Below are 21821 nucleotides of genomic sequence, written 5' to 3'. Positions count from 1 at the left end.
TTGCTTGGCTCTCTGCCAGCTTTCATTCACTCCCTCTGCTACAAGCAAATTGTAGGGTCCACAGGCAAATTGGAGCTTTCTGGCGCTGATTCCTGGGGGATGGGGGTGGGGTTTGTATACGTTCTAGGACCCTGTGGGTCTCTCCAATGAGTTCTACTATGAGACGGGGAATTTCTCAGCTGCCACATTCCCCACAGGTTTTTTCAGTCAGAGGTTTTGAGGCTTTTTCCCCCCACACTGGAACCCTGGGTTGTGTAGTCTTGCTCCCCAGTTGTTCCTCCTGGTTTATCCACATGCAAATGTGGGACTGCCCGGTTCACCAACTGCTGCCTCGCCTGCTCTGGTCCTCCATCCACCACCTTGCCATGAGTTCTCTCCAACCCAGCTGCTGGTCACCATCCCTTCTACCAGTCTGGATGAATGTTTCTTTAATTCCTTGGTTGTCAGACTTCCACACCATTTGATCTGGCAGTTCTGGTTTTTTTTTGTTTTTAAATTTGTTGTTGTCCTTCTTTTGATTGTGCAAGGAGGCAAAGTATATGTACCTACAACCCCATCTTGGCCAGAAGATGCATTCTGAACTTTTCAATTTAATCATTCAAGAAAAGAACATCAACTAAACCTAAAGCTGTCAGAGATCTATTTCCAAGATTCTTGTGCCCCAAAGGCTTGTGAACCCTCTTGTTACATGACACCTAAAAACACTTGATAAAATACAAGAATTATCCTTTAAAATGCATGGCAGAGCTCACAAAAAAACCTCAAAGACAAAAATAAAAAATAAATAAATAAATGGCACAGGGAGTGGAGTGCATAGGCAATGATGCTAGCTACTGCCCTAGAGACATTTGACAATCTCCCATAACCACGCTGCACTGTCCAATACTGTAGCCACTAGATACATGCAGTTATTTAATTTTAAATTAATTAAAGACATATAAAATTCTAAATTCAGTTTCTTTCTCACACTAGCTACATTTCAAATGTGGCTATTGGCTGCTTTATTACAAAACTGAAAGCTCTTAAACAATGCCCAGTAGAATTTTCTGTAATACTGGGTAATGCTGAAAAGCTTTCAGTGTTAATGGTTTTCATAGGACAAAGCCAAACCTTTACACTATAAAATATGGGAAGTCAGACCACAAATAAGCAATAAATCCTGGCACCTGAAGGACTAGATCTTCAATTAAAAAAAAACTATGAAAAAATATATACCCTAAAGGAAAGCTATAAGGAAAATTCTCCGAAGTCTTAATTTAGTTGTGTTTGGAGAGGGGGAAGGGAATGGTCTCTGGAAATCTGTAAGCAAACCAACCTTCATATATGTTTCGAGTTCAAATTCCAACTACTTTTATGTTGTGAAAATCTTAAGCCTGCAAATTAAGTGGCCCTGGGTTGACGGTGTCCTCAATTTTACAATCCCTCTGGGAGAAAACAGTGTTAAAATTCTCTGGAGGATAGAGCAGTATTAATGTGGGTCTGGTAAGAATTTCCACAGATAAAGTTACAATAAAAATAAGCTCAAAATTTTAAACTATGTACAATAGTCAAAATTCAACAGAAATAAGTAGATTAATTAAAAATAATTTTTAAGAAAGAACAGCAATGTTTCAAAATATAATATAAAATGGAAACTAAGAACAAAAAAGACGCAACAGATCTGAAAAAGAATCAAGTGAAAAACAGAATAACTAAAATTAAACCCCAAAGGCCAAATTCAGCAAACTATACACTGCTAAAGAGAAAATTAACAAACTATATAACTGAAATTATCCAGAATGCAACCATGAAAAAATATAAAGATTAACAGACATTTAAAATACCTTAAAATATCTAATATGAATATCTAACTGGGGTTTTAGAACAAAAACATGACAAATGAAGGAGAAACAATATGCAAAAACAGAAGAACTCAGAATTTTCCTGAATTGATGAAAGATACTAATATACAGATTCAAGTTCAGCAAATTCCAAGAATAAATAAAAAGGAAATGGACACTTGGAGACATCATAGTGAAACTGCAAAATATCAATAATGAAGAGTTCTTAAAAGCAACTAGAAACAAAAGGCAGGTTGCTAACAAGAGAACAATTAGACTTGAAAGTTCATTTACTACTGCAACAATGGAAGACAGGTACTAGAACAGCATTCTCAAACTTCTAAAAGAAAATAACTGTTAAACTATAATTAAGTACCCAACTAAGCTAAACCATTTTTTCAAGAAAAAGGACAAAATAAAGAAACTTTCAGAAACAAATGGACAGAACATACTGCAAACAGATCCTCATTAAGAATGCTTCCAAAACTGTAGTTCACAAAGATGAAAAATGATGCCAAAATCAAGGTCTGAAATACGAGAAAGGATGATGAGAAAAGAAAACTGTAAGAAGGTCCAAGATGGTGAAGTAGGTAGAGAAGCTGCACTCACCTCCATCCATGACCACATCAAAATTAAAACTAAACTACAGAACAATTAACATGGATAATCATCTGAAGAGTAGCTGAACAGAAGTCCTCTAAGAATATCAATATGAAATCACACCAAGACTGGTAAGAGGGGTGCAGACACAAAACAAGCTGGGCCCACACTCAGATGGGGCAGTTGAAAATATGGAGGCATATCTCAGCTGCAGAGGTACCCCTGAGGAGTGAGAGGCCTCATCCTAACGCCAGGCTTGCCAGCCAGGGGGAGGAGCCCACATAATATCTGGTTGTGAAATCAGCAGGGATTCTGTCCATCTAGGGAGACATGGAAGGCTACTGGAAACCCAGGCATCCTCTTAAAAGGCCAATACACAAACTTTCAGTCACAGGCACTCACCTGGGGCTCTGACAGAGGAACAATGGCTCAAGGGGTACCAGTTATACCAAGAGAGACTGAGTTGCATGGCTTGGAGGGGAAGACTGGAGGGACAGTAGTTAAGATCCCTGTGTTGAGTCTTTCTACCATATGGCCCACAGGTGCCATCTTTCCTGGGTTAAGCACTCCCCCCAAATGGCATTAGCCTGGGGAGCTACACTAGCTCCACACTGATGACTCGCTGAGACCCCGCTCCGTGGCAAAGGTCCTCAGCTTCTAGGTGGTGACAGTTGGGTTTGGTGAACCCTGGGACTTTTGCCAACAGACCTCAACCCCAACACTGGTGCCAAGATTGAAACTATAGTGACCTGGTGAACACCATATACACCTTCCTGGTGACCCTCTAAAAACCTGCTTCATGCAAACTCACTTATTGCCAAGGCCCTTCCAGTAACTTAGTCTAATAGAGAGCCAACAGGAGGCCTTGGGCCTCTTGCAGACCTTTTGCAGGCCCAGTATTGATGGGTGCCAGCCTGTTTCCAGCTTGGCCCCTCCCATATGTATCCAGGCCCAGCAGAAGCTTCTAATAACCATGAATCACTTTGCTGCTCCTAATAGGTAGCCCAAAACTAGTCACAGGTATCATTGTCACTGATCTGCACCAGAGTTCCTCCCAAAAGGTCTCAGAATCAACAAAACCAGGAGCTAGTTTCAGACTACAACAGAATACCAGATTAGCTAAACAAGTGGCACACCTAAAAGGAAGTCACAGGACACTGGGGCAAATTCCACTTTGTAGGGTCACCCTCCAAACAGCCCCTTGTACAATGTGGTCATGGTCAATCCTCAAAGCCAGCCAGCCTGAAGGGCAACCCCACCCACAGGCATGCCAACAGCAATCAATAGAAGGCCATATATAACCCACACAGAAGCTATTCATGTGGCACCTAGCTCAGGTAATCAGGAAGACTGAGCCAGTGGGCCCCACATGACACCTACTACATAAGGCCACCCAACCAAGACTGGGAGAAAAAGCAGATCTACTTAATAAATAGAAACACAGAGAGGCAGCCAAACTGAGGAAACAAAGAAACAGCATTAAATAAAAGAACAGAGGTGGGGAGCGGGGGCGGGGGAGGGTGCTGGGATGGGAGTAAAAGAGAGAAAGCTATATTTAAACAATAATTAAATTTTTTAAAAGACAAAAAAAAATAAAAGAACAAAAAATTTCCAGAAAAGAACTCAATGAAATCTACCAGATACAGAATTCAAAACAATGGTTACAAGGATGCTAAAGAACACAAGAGGAAAAAATAGATGGATTCAGTGATAACTTCAACAGACAGTAAGAATAAAAAAAATAAAGAAACCACACAAAAGAACTAGTTGAAAATGAAGAAAATAATAATTGAAGTGAATAAATTGAAAGAAAAGTCAACAGCAGATAATATTGAGCAGAGGATCAAATCAATGACTTGGAAGACAAGGTAGTAAGAAACACCCAATGAGAACAGAAAAAAAAATACAAAAAAAGTGAGGATAGGTTAAGAGATCTCTAGGACAACAGCAAGCATATCATAGGGGTACCAGAAGAAGAGAGAGCAAGGAATTGAGAAACTATTTGAATAAATAATAACTGAAGACTTCCTTAAACTGGGCAAGGAAGAAAAACACAGAAGTCCAGGAAGCACAGAGAGTCTCAAACAAGATGGACTCAAACAGGCCCACACCAAAGGTGAAAGACAAAGAGAATCTTAAAAGCAGCAAGAAAAGGACAGTTACCTATAAGAAAGCGCTTGTAACACTATCAGCTGATTTCTCAACAGAAACTTTTCAGGTCAGAAGAGACTGGCACAAAATATTCAGAGTTATGAAAAGCTAGGACATGGAACTAAGATTACTGTAACTCATCAAGGCTATCATTTAAAACCGAAGTAGAGATTAAAAGCTTGCCAGACAGGAAAAGCAAAAAGAGCTGATCACCAAAAAACCAGTAATATAAGAAATGTTAAAGGGGAAGGAAAACAAGGAGGAGGAGTAAGGGGGGGAGAAGTAGTAATGGGGGGGAGGAGGAGGAGATGGAGGAGGAGGAGATGGAGGAAGGGAGGAGGAGGAAAAAAGAGGTGTAGGAGGAGAAAGGGAAAAAGAGGAAGAAAAGGAGGAAGAGGAAGAAGAGAATGAAGGAAGAAGAAGGAAGAAAGAAGAGTGGAAAAAGAAGTAGGAAGAAGAAAGAGAAGCAGATGGTGAAGAAGAAAAACATAAACTGAATAATAGCATAAGAATAACTACATACCTATCACTTTAAATGTAAATGGATTAAATGCTCCAATGAAAAGACACAGGGTGGGTGAACGGATAAGAAAATAAGACCCATATATATGCTGTTTACAAGAGATCCACTTCAGATCAAAAGACACACAGACTGAAAGTAAAGGGATAGAAAAAGATATTTCATGCAAATGAAAACAAAAAAAAGCAGAGATGGCAATATTTATATCAGACAAAATAGACTTCAAAACAAAGGCAATAATGATAGACAAAGAAGGACAATACATAATGATAAAGGAAACAATCCAATAAGAGGATATAACTTGGGTAAACATGTATGCACCAAACATAGGAGAACCTAAATACATAAAGCAAACACTGACTGACATAAAGAGTGAGATCAATAGTAACACAGTCATAGTAGGAGATTTCAAAACCCCATTGACATTAATGGATAGATATTCCAGGTAGAAAATCAACATGGAAATAGAGGTTGTAAATGACACATTAGACCAAATAGACTTAATTGATATTTTCAGAGTATTTCACCCCAACACAGCAGAATATACATTCTTTTCAAGTAAACATGAAACATTTTCCAGAACAGAAAACATGTTAGGTCACAAATAAATTTCCACAGTAATACTCTGGTTTCTCTTGAGAACACATAAATCTTTCACCTTTTTAAAAAATTTCAGTAAATATTAAGAAGACTGAAATCATACCAAGTATCTTCTCTGATCACAATGGTGTAAAAATAGAAATCAATTACAAGAAAAATACTGAAAACACACTCAAACAATGGAGATTAAAGAACACGTTACTAAACAAGAATGGGTTAACAATTAGATCAAGGAAGAAATCAATAAGTACCTTGAGACAAATAAAAATAAAAACACAACTCAAAATCTATGGGACACAGCAAAAACAGTTCTAAGAAGGAAATTCATAGCAATATAGACCTACCTCAAGAAACAAGAAAAATCTCAAATAAACAATCTAACTTTGCATTTAAAGAACTAGAAACAGAACAACAAACAAAGCCCAAAATGAGTAGAAAAAAGGGAAATAAAAAAGATCAGAGCAGAAATAAACAAAATAGTCTAAAGGAAATACAAACGATCAATGAAGACGACTCAACTCTAAGACAAGCAACCCAATTAAAAAATGGGCAAAGGACTTGAACAAAAACTTCTCTAAGGAGGACATACAGAGGATCCAGAGACACATGAAAAGATGCTCAGAATCACTAGCCATCAGAGAGATGCGAATTAAAACCACAATGAGATACAATCACACCTGTGAGGATGGTCATCATAAACAAAGCAACAAACAACTATTGGAGAGGTTGTGGAGAAAAGGGAACCTAGTGCACTGTTGGTGGGATTGCAGACTGGTACAACCACTATGGAAAACAATATGGAATTTTCTCAGAAAACTAAAAACGGACCTGCCTTTTGACCCAGCAATTCCACTGCTAGGATTATACCCTAAGAACCCTGAAACACCAATCCAAAAAACCTATGCACCCCAATGTTCACAGCAGATCAGTTTAAAATAGCCAAATACTGGAAGCAACCTAGGTGCCCGTCGGTAAATGAATGGATCAAAAAACTATGGTACATTTACACAATGGAATTCTATGCAGCAGAGAGAAAGGAAGAGCTTCTACCCTTTGTGACAGCATGGATGAAACTGGAAAGCATGCTGAGTGAAATAAGCCAGGTGGTGAAAGACAAATATCATATGATCTCACCTTTAACAGGAACCTAAACAACAAAACAAACAAGCAAAATAAAACCAAACACACTGAAACAGAGAACAGGCTGACAGTGACCAGAAGGGAGAGGGGAGGGAATTTCAGGGGAAAAGGGCAAGGCTTTACAGGTACAAGTATAAAGGACACATGGACAAAAACTAAGGGGGGGTAGAAATGCAAGGGAGGTGGGGAGAGCTGGGGGAGTGGGCTGGGATGGGAGTAAAAGGCAGAAAACTGTACCTGAACAACAATTAAAAATTTCAATAAATAAATAAAAAGGTCAATGAAACCCAAGACCTAGTTCTTTGAAAAATAAACAAGTTTGATAAGCCTTTAAGCAGACTCATCAAGAAAAAAAGACAGATGACCCAAATAAATAAAATCAGAAATGAAAGAGAAGTGACAATTAACCACAGAAAAACAAAGGATTATAAGACAATACTATGAACAAATTGGACAATTTAAAACAAATAGATAAATTCCTAGATAGTTGTCATACCAATCTTCCAAGACTGAATCAAGAAGAAACAAAATGTGAACAGACCAACTACAACCAATGAAACCACATCAGTAATCAGAACACTCCCAACAAACAAAAGTCCTGGACCAGATGGTGTCAAAGGTGAATTTTATGAAATATTCCAAGCATTAACTTCTCAAACAATTCTAGAAAGTCAAGAGGAAGGAAGCTCATTTTACATGGTCAGCATTATCCTGATTCCAAAACCTGACAAAGACATTACAACAAAGAAAATTATAATCTAATATATGTGATAAACCAGGTCCAGCAATACATACACATTAAAAAGGTCGTATATCATCATCAAGAGAGAACTATTCCTGAAGTGCAATGTTGGTTCAATATCCACAAATCAATTAACGTGCTACACCACTTAAGCAAAATGAAGGATATAAGTCATATCAATAGTTGCAAAAAAAGCACAGACATGTTCTCTTCATCCCAGAATTCATAGATACCTGCCTGGCATGTAACTGCACTCAACCCACAGCTTATGGCCAATCCGGGCCAATCCTGGACAACCCCAGCCAAACCCAGTAGAGACTGCCAAACCTGTGAGCTAGAATTAAATGCCTGTCATGGTACACCACTGAAATTTAGCGGTTGTTTGTTACATAGCAACAGGGGACTAACACAAAAGATAAATGTTAACTTTAAATGCAAATAAATTTGTAAGTTTTAATTTTACTATGGTATTTTATTCACTGTGTGAATATACACTATATACATATATACATACATACACACATATATAATGATGCTATTTATGTAAATTTCCAAAATATGTAAAATTAACAATATATAATATAACTTTAAAGAAAAGCAAGAGAATCCTAGGCAACAGAGCTGAGGCTGATGGTTTCCTGAGGATAGCAGTAAGGTGAAGGAGCAGTGGGAAGTGTAATCCCAGAGTTGCTAGCAATGTTCTATTCCTTAAGCTCAGGGATGGGAGAGTATGGACATCACTGTATTAAGCCTTATGTAGCACATATTTCATATAGTTTTGTGTAAATGTAATATTTTCTATTTTAATATGAAAAAGCAAAAATTTCCCCCCGAAATTCAGAAATGAAATGATCAAAGTAAAAGTCACATACGTAAATGTCATAAAGAGTTAAATATACTTATAATTTAAGCCATATTTAAAAGGAAGAAACAGTTGTAGTGACTCATTTACTCTCTAAAAGCTAAAGATAAATACAAGTGATAGCCAGTTCCACTACAAATTGCAAGACAGCTTTCTGTGAAAGAAGGCTGATTATCCATTATCCACGTGCAGAACCAGCTGGCCTACCCAAAGAGTTGTACCATTTGTGATGTCTGATCTCAGCTGTCCGATCACTGAAGCTTCTAATCTCACCTTCGCAGTTGTGTAATCCAAGTTCATTTTCTAGTAAAAAAAAAAAACAACCCTAGATCCTGTTTTGCTAAATTGCTATTTGTTGAATTGCCATCCCAAGATAAAGCTTAAGAAAATTCCCTTCATTGAAGCATTATTTGTGAGAGCAAAAAAAAAAAAACCCCTATAAACATCTTAAGTGTCCAATAATAAGGGATTGACTAAATGAATTGTTGTTAATTTACATGTAATGGACTATCATGCATCATTTCAAAATGCCTCAAAGAAATTTAACGATGAATGAATGCTCTGCAATGTGCTTTATGCAACTTTCTCACAATCAGCAAGATATAATCAGAAATGATGCCTCAACCAATTTAATTTCCCCAAATCTATAAACCAATACTTAAATGATTAATGTTCAGTTTTTGAACTTAAAGACAGATAATACACAAATGTACTATTCATTCAATACATATTTACTGAGCAGACATTCCAAGTCAGGCAGTGTTCTAGGCTCTGAAGACACAACCATGAACAAAACAAAGACCCTGTCTCAATGGAACTTACATCACAGTAATTCTAGTACCTTCCGTTCTTAATTCAGTTGCACGGTTTATTAGTTCAAATGTATACGCCAGGGCAGATTCCCAGGTAACATATTCTCATTCCAGATAAAGAAATAACTTTAGTTAATATTAACATCACTATTTATTGACATATAAGGTCTCACCACTGTACTTTCACAATTCTTGGGCTCTCTATAAAAACAATGTTTTTTCTGTAATTTTTGCACCTTGAAACAGAATGCTAAATTCCCAGAGCTTGCAGTATTTTCCCAGCACAAATCTATCACTGCTAGAGGGAAAGGAGGTCTGTTTATCCTATTACACTAAATCAACAAAGTACTTCCTGCTAATAACACAGAATGAGAAGGGCAAAAGTGAGAAATTGTTTGGTTTCCTCGGTTTGTTTACACGTGTATGTTAATGAAGCATCAGATAAGTGTGAGGTCTAATTACCCCATCTACAGGTGGAACTCAAGTTAGGTTTCCAGAAGAACTTATCAAATTCCAGCAGCTTTACACTGATCAACAGGTCAACTTGTAAGTATTTAGGAAAACAAATGTCCTTACTTATCTCAGTTCCAGAGAGGCAGGGCCTTTCAAAAGTGACTTACAATTTGTTTATATGTTACATTTGCCTAATTCTCTTGATATATCCTATCAGAACTTTACATAATGCCTGAGCTCTACAGACAAAACCTAAAATGAAAGATACGATATCTCTGATTTTCAGGAGCCTGATATCCTTTAAAAAGTTAGTTAAAAAATCCAAACTGCCAACTATTATACACATAATAATATGCCCTATAGCACATAGCATGAGACACATAAAGACAAGTAGACCAGATGCTAGGATCTATTGTCAAGAAATTCATCTCTAGTTGGTTTCTAAACGTAAGACTGTACCCACTGACCCCTTCAGGAAATACTAAATCAGCCATACAGTAATGCAAAACTTTCTCATGGAGCTTGAGATACAACAATCAAGAGAAACCTGGTTCCAATCATCCTGTGCTAACAATTCAGAACAAAAGTACCAAGGGAAACCAGAGTGAAATAGAAGAGCTTCAGCTCATGCAAAGGCCCTGTGGTGATTAAAAATGAGAAAACTTATGGCCAAAAATATACATATATACAGTTGAAGAGAGGTAAATTCATATAGGATGTCAATAAACTTGGAATTCAGCAGGTTAATGACAGACTGTAGGCCTTGAAAAAAAAATTATTCAATATAAAAGTAGTCCTAGATACAAATGGTCCAGCTCTGCCATTAACCAGCCCTAGAAATTCAGATAAAGTCACATCATTTCTCTGATCCTCAGTTTATCTGTAAAATTAGAACTAAAGTTTCTAATCTGCCTACCACTCAAAACTGTCATGGATTATGTATGCATAAAAAATGTTTTGCTAATCTAAATAGCTTATATATTTGACATGTATTAGTACTGATCCATTTTTTATTGTGTAAAATAAAGGAGTTGAAACACAATGTTCAAGTTCTCCTTCTAGCATTGTAAGATTTATGACCTAAAAACTTATTTTAATTCACTGTATAACTAAGAAAGATTCTAACTTCCTTAGCATTATAAACAGGATCAATCCATCATAACCAGGTGTAAACTGAAATGAGCTACACTAAAATGTTAGTTGTGTTTTTAAAAAATGGGAAGAAAGCCAAAATGACTATTTACTGTGAAATAATCAAAGGTACCCTAAGTTTTAGGGGAGATTTTAATGACATTCTTTTGGCAATCATCAGTGACAGTAAATCACCAACTTTGGAGGAAAACATTTTGTAAGAGAAAAATATTTGCCAAGCTAGTCAGAAGAAGGAGCTTAGAATTCAAAGTGGTAATAAAAAGTTGGGTCAAAAACAAACTATAATATAAACTGATGAAGAGTGGGGCTCACTCTCTCCAAAAAGCAAGTCTTTAAAACTTTTTTCCCTTAAGTAATTAATGTAGATAGTCTGTTAATGGTAAGTACTCATAGCAGTAATTTGAATACATATTCTAAAATGCTGTGTTAAGAATTAGTCTATTAGTGCCCTGACCAGTAAGTGAGATTCAGTTGGGCATAATACCGCAAACAGAAGGGTCACCAGCTGGAGTAACGGTCAGGGCACAAGGCTGAGTTGCCAGTTCAGTCCCGTCAGGATGCGTACGAGAGGCAGCTAATCAATGTTTCTCTCACATGTCAATGTTTCTCTCCCTCACTTTCTCCCTCCCTTTTCCTCTTTCTAAAAATAAATAAATATTTTAAAAATTGGTCTATTACTTCACAACCTAACTGGGAAAGAAAGCAAAACACAAACACATGAAAAGTTACATAAAAAACAAGATAAGGTTCATGCACTTCCAACAATGATTGACCAGGCATTATAAGTTAACCTTTTGCTTAAAGACAATAAAAAGCTAGACAAAAAATATATATACATTAAGTATACTTTTAAATTAGTAAAATATCACAGGGCATAAATTGGTACAACCACCTGGAAAACTTTGATAAAAATTATTGAAGCTATATATGAATGCGTATTATGTATAGAGAGCATGTATATATATATTTTTTCCACCTATTACCCAATAATTTCACTCCTAGGAATATATCCAAAAGAGGGGAGTATACATGTCCAACAAAATACATATATAGAAATGTTCCTATCAGCTTTATTATAACCCAAAACTGGAAACAATCCAACTGTCTATTAAGAGTGGAATGAACAAATAAATTGATATAGTCACCCATTAGGCTACCGCTCTGGCAAGCTGTATTTTCCAATAATGGCCACTGCATTGTATCTGGCCTCACACACCCTCCCAGAATCTTGCCTCCCCCCAACAGGAGGCAGAATCCATTTCCTGTCTCTTCAAACCTGAGTAGGCTCATAACTGCTGTTGGCTCACATTCAGGTGTTGTCAGCAACCACCAGACATGTCAGCAAACCTTCAAACACTAGACTCAGCCTCAAGCAGCCCTACTTGAAACCAAATGAAGCAGAGATAAGTATTGCCCAAACTGCAGATTTACAGGGAAAATAAATGTTTTTATCATTTAGGTCACTGAGGTATGAGACAATGTTTTAGGTGTCACAGTAACCAGAATGAGTTCAGGGCAATTAAAAAGAAACACTACAGCTACATGTAACGACACAGGTGACTCTCACTGATAAAACACAATTTGAATGAAAGAAGCCAGACACAAGATATGACATACTGTATGGTACTGTTCTGATGAAAAACTAGAAAACGCAAGACTAGCCTACAGTGACAGAAAACTGTGTAACTGTTAGCTAACACAGGAGAGGAAGGTGGTATTGATTGGGAAGAAGAGTGACAGAGCCTGTGGGGTAACAAAAATGTCCTATATATTGAAGTGGGTATGATTATACACTTAATTACATTTATAAAAATTCTTCGAGGTATACAAAGTATTATATGCATAATATACCTTAATTTTAAAGGTGGTGCAGGAGGGGACAAAGAGCTAACAGGATGAGGAATTACTAGCTACAGTCCAAGAGGTAACAGAAATCCAGGATGGAGAACAGGGCATTTTACTTATGGAATTGTTTGTCTAATCAAAAGAGGTACCTGAGAGGCTAAATTGCACTTACGCAGACTTGGCTAAGAAGACAAAATATCAAAGTACAAGATCCACCAAGAAACCGACTCCTGCTTTCAAATAAGACCTCAAAAAAGCTGAATCCCAGACGAAGGGATAATCTAGAAATAAACTGAACCAGCCCCTTGTACAGACTCTCTAAAAAAAATCTCAGTTTGGATAAAGGTGATCCTAAGAGCCTGGAAAAAGCAATGGAAATATCCTTACCTAAATCTATAATTACTTTGAGAAATAATTTTTAAAATACAATAAATAATACACAATCAAAGATAAGCAAGCACATAAGGAGATGAGCCTCCTCAAGAAATAACAGACCAAAGGGGGGGAAAAACCCTGTAAGGACTCTGGAATAGAGTTACCATGCTTACTCATGGTAAAGAGTAAGAGATTTGTGCAAAGCTTAAAATTTTGATACAAAATTAGAAACTGTTGGAAGTGGCATAGCAGAGTTTTAAAAATCAAATTGAAACTTTAGAATGAAAAATTCAACAATCAAAATAAAAGCCCACAGAATACATGTAAGAGCAGAATAGACAGAGATGAGGATGAAATGTAAGGTAGTCCAGAAGAAAATATGCCCCCAAACATGAAACAAAACAATGGAAAATATAGAAGACAGGTGAAATACATAGAGGATTCAGTGAGATCCAATAGTGTATATAACTGACATCCCAGAAGAATTAAGTTAGAGAATGGGGAAGAAGCAATATTCAAAGAGATGATGGGTGAGACCTATACAAAACTGGTGAAATACATCAAGTCACAGCATCAAAAGGTATGCACCCCAAGAGAGAAAAGAAGAGGAAAAAAAGAGAGAAAGTCATCTGAAACCAAAAGGCAAAAAGAAAATCTTTAAAACAGCTGACAAAGAAACAAATTACAAACAAAAGAGCAATAAACTGCCCTGACTGGTATGGCTCAGTGGATTGAGCATGGGCCTGGGAACCAAAGAGTTGCTGAATCAATTCCCAGTCAGGGCACGTGCCCGAGTTTTGAGACAGGTCTCCAGTAGGGAGTATGTGAGAGGCAACCACACACTGATGTTTCTCTCCCTAGCTTGCTCCCTCTCTCTCCAAAAATAAATAAATAAAATCTTTTTTAAAAAGGTAATAAACTACAGCTGGCTTCTCAATAGAAACAAAGCCAAATACTTGAGAATAATCTCTTCTCCGAAAACTAAGATACAAATATATGTATGCATATAGCTCCAATCTAGAATTCTATACCTAACAAAATGTATCTTTCAAGACTTTAGGTGAACTAAAAACATTATCAGACAAACAAAAAGTCTGAAACTTTGTCAATACTAATACCTTAATATTGACAAAAATAAAGAAAATACTAAACAGGACTTCTGGTCAAAATGAAGGCATAAGTAAACACATCTCACCTCTGTGTACAACTATAGCAAAAAATACAGCTACACTACAAAGCAAATTATCACCCAGTATTGTCAAAAAATTGAACTGTATGAAAATCTAACAACAAAGGATTTAAAGAAGCCACATTCATCCACATAGGTAGGAAGGGAGGAGACCCACAGAGGCACTGAGAGGGGTGGAGACATGGAGTGACTCAGGTGCAGAGAAAGGAACAGGTGGTCCCACATTCATGTGTGGTGGATTAAAAACAGGGGGGTTACTCTGGGAGCAAGAGATCCCAGCCCCAGTCCAGACCACCCAGGACCAGGGCCCTGGCACCAGGAAGATAAGTCTCCATAACTTTTGGCTGCAAAAACCAGTGAGGGTTGGGGTGGAGGAAGAAACTGCATCCTCCTAAAGGTCCTGCATGGGACTTAGGACTCACGCAGACATACCCTCTCTGGGATTTAGCACCAGGGAATCAGCAGGAAGGGCAACAGTAGCATACAGGGAGAAAGTGAAGTGTGAGTGGGGAGACGGCTTCCTCCCTGACAATACTCCAGAGGGTAGGCAACAGCATCGTCAAATCTGCACACTCTCCCCCATACAGAGCCACAGAGTGGTGGCAGGGGTTGCTCAACCCTGGTGATTACCTAACGTTCCACCTCATACAACTTAACAGGTACACTAAGACTGGGAGTCAAAGCAGCTCTACCTAATACACAGAAACAAACACAAGAAGGCTACTAAAATAAGGAGACAAAAAAATATGGCCCAAATGAAAGACCCGAACTCCAGAAAAAGAACTAAATAAAATGGAGATAAGTAACCTATCAGAACACAGTTCAAAACACTGTTTATCAGGAAGCTCCAGGAACTAAATGGGTACTTCAACCCCATAAAAAAGACCCTGGCAGTAACGAAGGTTGCATTAAGTAAAATAAAGAAAAATCTACAGAGAACCAAGAGTGGAGAGGATGAAGCTGAGAATCAAATCAACGATTTGGAACACAATGATGGAAAAAGCATTCAATCAGAACAGCAGGAAGATAAAACAGTTCTTAAAAAAACCTCTGGGACATCTTTAAACATTTCAACATCCAAATCATAGGGATGCCAGAGGAGAAGAGGAAGAGCAAGAAATTGAAAACTTATTTGAAAAAATAATGAAAGAGACCTTCCCCGATTTGGTGAAGGAAATAGGCATACAAGTCCAAGAAGCACAGAGAGTCCCAAACAAGATGGACACAAAAGGGCCACACCAAGACACATCACATCAGAATTAAAATGCCAAAGGTTAAAGATAAAGAGACAATTTTAAAAACAGCAAAGGAAAAGCAGACAATTACCTGCAAAGGAGTTCCCATAAGACTGTCAGTTGATTTCTCAAAACAAACTTTGCAGGCTAGAAAGGACTGGCAAGAAATATTCCAAGTGATGAAGAGCAAGGACCTACAACCTAGATTACTCTATTCAGCGAAGCTATCATTTAGAATGGTAGGGTAGATAAAGTACTTCCCAGACAAGGTAAAATTAAAGGAGTCCATCATTACCAAGCCATTATTATATGAAATGCTAAAGGGACTTATGTAAGAAAAAGAAGGAGCTCAAAAGGATGAACATTTAAATGACGATAAATTCACATCTATAACTGAATCCAAATGACAAACTAAGCAAACAAGCAGAACGTGAACAGAATCATAGGTATGGAGATAACATGGAGGGTCCTCAATAGGGAAGGAGATGGAAGAAAATGGGGGGAAAGGTTCAGCGAATAAGAAGCACAAATTGGTGGGTACAAAATGTACAGGCAGATGTTAAGAACAGTACAGGTAATAGAAAAGCCAAAGAATTTATTTGTATGATCCATGGACAGGGGCATCAGGGGCAGGGGGATTGCTGGAGGGGCAAAGGGGAAGAAACTGGGACAACTATAATAGCATAATCAATAAAATATATATTTTTAAATGCTAAGGGTATTCTTCAGGCAGAAAAAAATTATTATGAATGAAAGGTCAGTAATGAAAGAAGGAATAAAAAAGAAAATACACAAAGTCTAATTGAATAGTAACAGCATAAAACAACAGAAAAACATCTTTGTGGTTAAATATATATTTTTATGTATGCACTTGAAAACATGGTAACAATGAATAGGTAATGAAAGAAAGTGGCTTTAATGTTTTTAAAGGCCTTGCATTACTTGGAAAAAGGGTGAAAGTTTCAAGTAATATTGCACTTTGATAAGTCAAGAATACATATTAGAATTTCTTAGGCAAACACTAAAGGAATAGTAAAAGAATAGAATCCCACATTAATAAAAAAAAGGAAAGAGAATAATTATATTTTTTAAATCAACCCAAAACAAAGCTAGAAAAAGGAGGGCAAGTACATATAACTGGTGAAACAAGTAGATTTTTTATTTTTTATTGTTGTTCAATTACATCAGTCCCCATTTCCCCCATTAATCTCCCCTGCCCCACCCATCCCCCACAAATAGATTTTTTGAATTTTTAAACACTAATGTCAATAGTCATTATGCCACTTCATTAATTTTATAAGAAGTTTTGACAAAATACACAGAAATATCTAGCACACACACATACACCTAACCTTTACAAATTTCAATCTCCTCATCTATTCAATTTTTTTCCATAGTGACTAACTTTTCAAAATCTTATTTCACCTTATCTTTTCTTATCTTACCACAGATGGGCTAATGAACATTAAAATTAAAAAAAACAAAAACAAAAAAAGACAGGAACAAGAAGTGCAGACAGCTAACTGGCTTATAAATACTGCATTAATTCCATAATAAAATATTAATTTGCCTTTAGTGATCTATATAATATTACTAACTGAAAGTCATACATTAAGAAACTTAAAATGATCTCCTTTCACTTATTTCATGAAAAATATTACTCTAACATTTTTAATTCACTTGCTAATTCAGTGAAAGAAAAGTTCCAGAATAAAATTGTAACTTTTTCTACATGCATCAATGTCAGCAATACACAGGCGCAATGTGTACCTCTATCAGAGAATAATTAATGTCTCTAGAGTCAAAAACACTTAAGCAAAAGACATGAAAACTCCAGTCGCTCCCAATCTTCCTAGAAGCAAATGAAACTACCTGCCATTTACTAAACATTTTTTTATTTTAGCCTAAATTGGTACTGCTTTTGTGAGTAGATTTTTTAAATAAGGTAGTCAAGCTCTTCCAGAGAAAAATGCCATCATGGTTAAATCAGAATATTACACTGATATCAGTATATGAGGGGAGACCACCCCCCCAAAACTGGAATTTATTTATAAAAAACTGTGTATTTATTCTTACATGTTTAAACTTCAGTCACCTTCAAAGTACTCTCCATTTGATATAATACATCTATTGAGACTTTTTCCCACTGCTCAAAAGAGTTTTTGAATTCACTGATTTTGATACCTTTTAGTGCTTCTGCCTTTTTTGGCTTCATCTCTTCCACATCAGCAAAACGTTTTCCTTTGAGGATTGTTTTCATCCAGGGAAACAAAAAAAGTTACTTGGGGCAAGACTGGGTGAATAGAGAGGGTGCGAGATAGGGCTCATGCCGTTTAGGGGGGTCAAAAACTACTAAACACTCAATGCAGTGTGAGCAGGTGAGCTCATAAATCGCTTATCATGAAATGAGTAAACATGGAAAAGTCTTCAAAAACATACACTGAAACTGAATGCAGCCTCTCACAACACCAGCTGGTACACTGATACAGATGGGTTCCTAGAACACTCACCTAGTGGGAGAAGCCAGTACTATGAGGGACCTGCCCTCCAGAAGACAATTCCTGGTTTGGGGGATCCCTCCTTGTATAATACCACTCTGATATCGAATGATAGTTATCTCTGTAAAGCAATCAAAGACTCTTCTATTTAACATTCAATCCCAGTTTTACAGATATAGAAACTAACAAGTAATGGTGCCAGAGTTATAACAGTAGACACCACAGTATGCAGAGTCATTTCCAGGTCTAGTGCAGTTGGAGTCACCTAGATTGACTGCCTTTCTTTACTGGCTATGGAATGAGATGATTAGAGTATGGTGCCAAGAGTCTTCTCTATACAACTAACAGTGGTTGCTTCAGTGCCAAGTAGGGCACTAATAAACACATATTCTTATCTAACCTTCTCAACAGTCTCTTCAGGAACTGTGTACATACTCTTCTCTCATTCTCAAAGGGTCCCACCCAGCCACCTCCCCTTTTCACCTACCACCTCCTCCTCCTTCAGGTCTTACAAATCATTTCCTCAGCAAAGCTTGCCCTGCCACCTCCAAATCAAGTTAGGTTCCCTAGTTATAGGTTTCAGAGTTCCCTGTACTTTACTTTAAAAGACTTACGCATCCTGTTGCTGAAAACCAGGCACCAAAGGCAAGGTATTGGGGTACACAAAAGGCACTCAAGAAATACCTGTTGAATAAACAAATTTGAATATATGATCCCCCTAACTTTACTACTACTAATAATAATAACAAGCCTTAAAATATAAGTTATTTGCATGAAGTGATATAGCCTGGAAATGGCTCAGACCTATTGAGAATCTAATTGTGACTAATTCCCCTGCTGTACTCCCACATACTATAATGAAGTGTGCCAGAAGGCAGAATACTTTCAAATTAATATTATCTTTGTATTGACTTCCTCTGTAAAAATTGAGACACTTTTTAAAAGGGAAAGTTATGAATGTCTCTATATATATAAGTAAATCACATCTAAGAATGCAATATGCCTTCCAAAAATCACATTGAACTAAAACAAGAATGGTTAAAGTGAATTTGCAGACATAAGCCACAAAACATAATCATGTGCCTCTGTCTACCTGAAGTAGCAATTTCCAAAGTTTTAGTATTGCTAAGTCTTTTGCAGCTTAAAACTGTCATTTCATTCCTAGCGCTCTGTAACCAATTTTTTTTAATTTGCCACTAACTTGAATTTATTGGCCTCTTTTTCACCTATTTTCACTGGCTACAAAATGTAACAATAACTTGAGATAGATGAGCACACTGTGGCAAGGACTGACCAGCACAACCTCTTCTCAGCACTGGAGGCCCAGCCCACTCTGGATCTGCATGCCAGGAAGTTGTCTTGGCTCCCAATAATGCTAAGGATGACCAGCCCATTAGCAGATGGTGCCAAAGCTGTCACTTCTACTTACTGGCTTGTTTAACCAATGGCAGTTGTCCTTACTAGGAGCAACTTCACATCAAAACAGTGTTCGAACTGGTAATGGGATATTCTTACCAAAACGAGTACAAGAGTCACTGACAGTTTAGCTAAAAACAGTAAGGAGGTACCAACACCAAGACTTAACGTTTGGTACATGATGTTTCTTTGAATGCCTTTGTGACAACTCCATTCTTTAAATACATAATCAGCAAAGGAATTTCTGTTAACTCAGGATACCTGTACTTGAAATCAAAACTATGGTTTTCTTTTAAAAGTTAATTTCTACTTTTATTAGTATAATTTTTATGACATTTCAATTGCCTATGTAGAATACAACATAGGATTAATATCCATTTTAAGTAATAAATTAGACTATGTCTGCAAACTTTATTATAAAAGAACAGCAAACTCAGAAATATTTTTTCTTAATGTTAGGGTCTGAGGAGTGAGAAATAAAAGCAAATAGACCATTGTTCATTTGATGCTGGCTAATTTTAACTCTTCTTAAGGTGAGTTCAGGAAAAAAAATAATAAACCACTCTGATTTCTCTCTAACAGAACTTCCCATTGATCCAAAATATTAGGGACTTGACTGAGGTGATCTTTAAAGTTCTGTCAAAATTTTCTGAGCTACAAAATATTAAACACCAACCACACGATCGCGGTTTGATTCCCAGTCAGGGCACATGCCTGGGTTGCAGGCCAGTTCCCAGCAGGAGACTCACGAGAGGCAACCATACACTGATATTTCTGTCCTTCTCTCCTTCCCTTCCCCTCTAAAAATAAATAAATAAAATCTTTAAAAAAATATTAAACACCTATCCCAAAGACTTAATTTTCTTTTTTTTTAAGATTTTATTTATTTATCTTTAGAGGGAAGGAGAGGAGAGAAATATCAATGTATGGTTGCCTCTCATGAGTCCCCTGCTGGGAACTGGCCTGCAACCCAGGCATGTGCCCTGACTGGGAATTGAACCGCGATCGCGTGGTTCGCAGGCCCGCGCTCAGTCCACTGAGCTACGCCAGCCAGGGCCCAAAGGCTTAATTTTCTTTATAAATGGGTTATAGGACTGAAATCACTTTGTTCCGGCAACTGAAATATCCAAGATCGTGTCCCCACTTTTCCTTTCCATTTGTGTCACATTATTTCCAATGACTGGGTATTGCCAATTCGAAAATCTTTCCCAGCCCCATAAAGGTCTCATTTAACTCCTGCTAAAGTCTACTGACTCCAAAGCATCTGTGGATCAAAATGGGAAGGGAGGCAGCAGAGAGAGTTCAACCTTCAATTTACAGAAATGTCCACCAGTGGATTCAGAGGCTCCTCACATTTTCTGAAATTAAAATACCTGCGAGCAACCATTCTCACGCAATGGATACGCCACACCGTCACAAGGCTGTTAGCTCCAAACTATCCTTCAAACTTTGCAAAGACGCACAGATTTCCAGGCTCTCCGAATCCCCTGTTCACCGCATCCTCCAGTCGAAACAAAGTTCCTCAGCATGAAGGCACTAATTTAAAAACACGAAGTTTGCCTCAGTCTTGCCCACTTGGACTCTGAAAGACGCAAGTGAAACTTGCAGGGAGACACGTCTCCCGCGGGGCCGAAACTTGCTCGGGGGGGAAGGGGCAGCGGTCTCCCCTCCCCCGGGATCTGCTCGACCCGGCCCCCGTCCGGAGCCCCCTCCTCTGGCCATCAGGTCGTCCTGCGCAGTCCCCGGCAGACCCGCCCTGCACGCCCCCTGCGCCCTAGCGCTCCCCACCCGGCGCCCGCCAACCTGCCAATCACACCCTCAGAACCCCACAATCAAGGTTCCAGAGGGACGACGAGGACGGCCCCACACACGGTTCCGAAGCCTGGCCCCCGCGAGCGCTGAGAGAGCACCCGCAGCTCCCGGGTGCTCAACCTCCCCCGGGTCCGGGAATGGCGGCGTCCAGCTCCCCGGGACCAAGTCGGAGTCCCTGCCCTGGAGGGGACCGGGGAGACGCCGTGGACGACCGGCTACTGGCGGTGGGAGAAGAGGAAATTAAGTTACCTCCGGACGGTCCCAGCGGCGGCAATGAAGGGGGCAGAGCGGGGAGTCCCAGTGGCCGAGCAGGTCCCGGCGCGGCAGCAGCTACCGCAGTGCCCTCCGCCCCATTGTTTCCCTTCCAAGAGGATCCCGGCGTAGCCGAGCCCGGGAACCAGGAAGTTCCCCGGCGCGACACCTCCTGCCGCCGCTATGGAAACGGCCCCCGCCTCCAAGGCGGCTAGCCCGGGACCCCGCCTCCGCGCTGCCAGCCCCGCCCGCCTCACGGGCCGCCGCCAACCGTCACCACGGTGGCCGTGGCCGCCGCCATTTTGGCGCGGCCCAGGCGCCCCTTCCCCGCGGCACGCTGCTCCGCG

The 21821-nt window shown here is 38.7% G+C and overlaps 1 protein-coding gene across 2 annotated transcripts in view; it reads right to left on the bottom strand.

The window, feature by feature from the left end:
• The window catches only part of USP6NL (USP6 N-terminal like), a 186669-nt gene extending 165113 nt beyond the window's left edge, over positions 1-21556 (bottom strand). Inside the window, exon 1 of one of the 2 annotated variants that reach the window (XM_037065944.1) lies at positions 21472-21556. The gene's annotated coding sequence lies outside the window, so the exon portion shown is untranslated. Of the gene's footprint in view, positions 1-20783; positions 20927-21471 lie in introns of those variants that run through there. The other variant, XM_037065945.1, reaches the window with a different exon arrangement.
• Positions 21557-21821: the final 265 nt, after the last annotated feature.

The sequence above is a fragment of the Sturnira hondurensis genome, unplaced genomic scaffold, assembly GCF_014824575.4.
Source record: "Sturnira hondurensis isolate 20B ecotype Veracruz unplaced genomic scaffold, ASM1482457v3 Scaffold0016284, whole genome shotgun sequence".
Taxonomy (NCBI): domain Eukaryota; kingdom Metazoa; phylum Chordata; class Mammalia; order Chiroptera; family Phyllostomidae; genus Sturnira; species Sturnira hondurensis.
The sequence above is the reverse complement of the archived record's forward strand: the minus strand, read 5'-3'. Positions and strand labels throughout refer to the sequence as shown.